The sequence below is a fragment of the Podarcis pityusensis genome, assembly GCF_964106645.2.
Source record: "Podarcis pityusensis genome assembly, chromosome: 3".
Taxonomy (NCBI): Eukaryota; Metazoa; Chordata; class Lepidosauria; order Squamata; family Lacertidae; genus Podarcis; species Podarcis pityusensis.
In genome coordinates, this window is record NC_138026.1 from 116336875 (window position 1) to 116339246 (window position 2372).

The 2372-nt window shown below is 43.1% G+C and overlaps 1 long non-coding RNA gene across 1 annotated transcript; it reads right to left on the reverse strand.

Moving 5' to 3' along the window:
- Positions 1-399: 399 nt before the first annotated feature.
- Positions 400-1930, reverse strand: LOC308474763. The gene is made up of 3 exons (XR_013984938.1): positions 1835-1930; positions 1452-1550; positions 400-524 (listed from the first exon to the last, which is right to left on the reverse strand). It is a non-coding gene; the product is annotated as an uncharacterized lncRNA (long non-coding RNA).
- Positions 1931-2372: the final 442 nt, after the last annotated feature.

A 2372-nucleotide genomic window follows, 5' to 3' on the forward strand; every position in this document is an offset into this window, starting at 1 on the left:
TCCATGATCATCTACTCAAGAACACTGCGTAATAAGGAGATAGCAGAAACTAGCCAGTAATTACTTAGATCTTTTGAATCTAGGGAGGGCTTCTGAACTTGTGGTCTTCCCACTGCCTCCTTCAAGCAGGGAGGCAATATCCCCTCTCTAGAATAGAATCATAGAATTATAGAGTTGGAATAGGCCACAAGGGCCATCGAGTCCAACCCCCTGCCAAGCAGGAAACAAATAGGCATTAATCAGCTCCCTGGATTCCCAATACAAGTCAATAGGATTGCCAAAGTTTTTCATTTCATGGATACAGGATGTGCTGGGTTGGTCCAGAATCTGGCACAATCTAAATTACAAACTGGACCAGAAATCAGATCCGGTTATAGGGTCTTTATTCTTACGGTAATAACAGCAACGATGCTTTTCTCCACAACTTCCAATGTCTTCATAGCCATGAGGGCATTCCTTCAACACACAGTGCGCTGGCCGATCGCCATACATGCATGATTCTTCATCTGAAACATCAGTGAATCCTGTAGTAACAGAGCAGCAAATGACCTTTAGCTACCTATCCACTTACAAGAGAATTCAAGTAGAATGGTGGGTATGATAAAATCTAATAAATAACAATATCAGCAAAAAATATTTAAGAGAATGCAGAGAAACTCAGGTGGATGTTTTTTAAAAAAACAAGCAAGCAAGCAAGCACCTATTTTAACAAGAAGAAATAGCAGAGATTGGTGCAACACAGAAGAACACATCAAAAAATGAATATGGCAGACTCCTTCCACCTCCCGTCTTGCTGTACGTATACCCAACTTTAAGCTTTAACCCAACTTTAAACTTTAACCCACAATCCCCACACAAACCTGCCACTGGTACCCAGTGTACTAAGGCCTCTGCCATGGTTCAAAATTGCATGGCATGTGCATTTAACCTGTGTGATTTCCATTGTAAGGAACAAGGTGAGCATGCTGTTGTGAGATGTCACAGGAAGTCAGTTTATCCTGTGACACCATGTAAGAGCATCCCTACCAGTCCCTGACCTGCATGATAATTGGCCTTTGCCCAAGAAGAAAGATTGAGAGTTTAATGCTTTTTTCGCACCAAGTAAGCATTTAGCTGTTCACCTTTCTTCCACGGCAACGCCTTTTCAGTGTGCCTGGTGTTTAGTTGAAAAAGATGTGGGTGGTGCTGTGGTCTAAACCACTGAGCCTCTTGGACTTGCTGACTGTAAGGTCAACAGTTCGAATCCCCGCAGTGGGGTGAGTTCCCGCTGCTCTGCCCCAGGTCCTGTCAACCCACCAATTCACAAGCGCACAAGTGCAAGTAGATACTGTATATGGCAATTGGAAATGTAGAATGGGGAAATGGGTGGAAAAGAGGAATAGGGTAAGCATTGGCCCTACACAGTGGCATTACTCACTCCAGTCCCATTTAGGACTCATATAATTGCTTACCTGGATTGGGAATGAGTAGCAGAGCAAACACAATATAGAAAAAGTATATGGTCTTCATAGCTCCCAGAAGGTCAAGGTGGATGCTCCTTGTATCCCAACCTGAAAGGAAATGAAGAAGCAATGTGTTTTGGTGTGTCTTATACTCCTCTGGGTATTAAAAAAATCTCCCTAGGCATTATACATTTAATTATAAATTGCCTTTAAGTATCACTGCTCTAGAGTACATTAATCTGCCAATGCCTTTGCGGTTCACCCGGTTGGAAAAATGGTTTCAATGTGGCTCAGATCTTACTAATAACTGAGGTCCCTATCAAGCAGCACCAGTTTGCATGTTCGTCCTTGCTGTTCTGTACAGCAGAAGAAGTTCTGTACAGTACATTAACCTGACGATGCAGTCAAGATTCACTGGATTGGAAATATGGTTTCATACCCCCATTAGCACCTATAGATCCACTCAACCATCATAGCCACTGAGCAAAGTCTCTTCCATCTCCTTTTAAAAATAATTTAATTGTAACCTCAAAGGTAGAAGCATGGGTGTCCACAGAAATTCTTACAGAGAGAGAGAAAATAAAACGTTGAAGAGGACAGGCTTGTTTCAACATTTGATCCCCTATCTGCACTCAACTCTACCTGTGGTTCCTAAAAGCCGTCTAATGGCTGGCTAAACCAGGTGAGGGTAGCTCTGGGTCTCAAACCCAGAGTAAATTAGGGACTTGTCTGTCCCCTGCGAATGTAGGCAAGCTTCAAAGAATTGAGCGGACAAGACTAATATTGGGCCCAATAGTCAAGCAGGCAGTTTCTGCACATGCGCCAACTAGACTGGTGACTGGGAGTGGTCGCCGAAACCATATAACACCAATCCTAAAAGACCTACATTGGCCCACAGTATGTTTCCAAGCACGATTCAAAGTGTTGGTG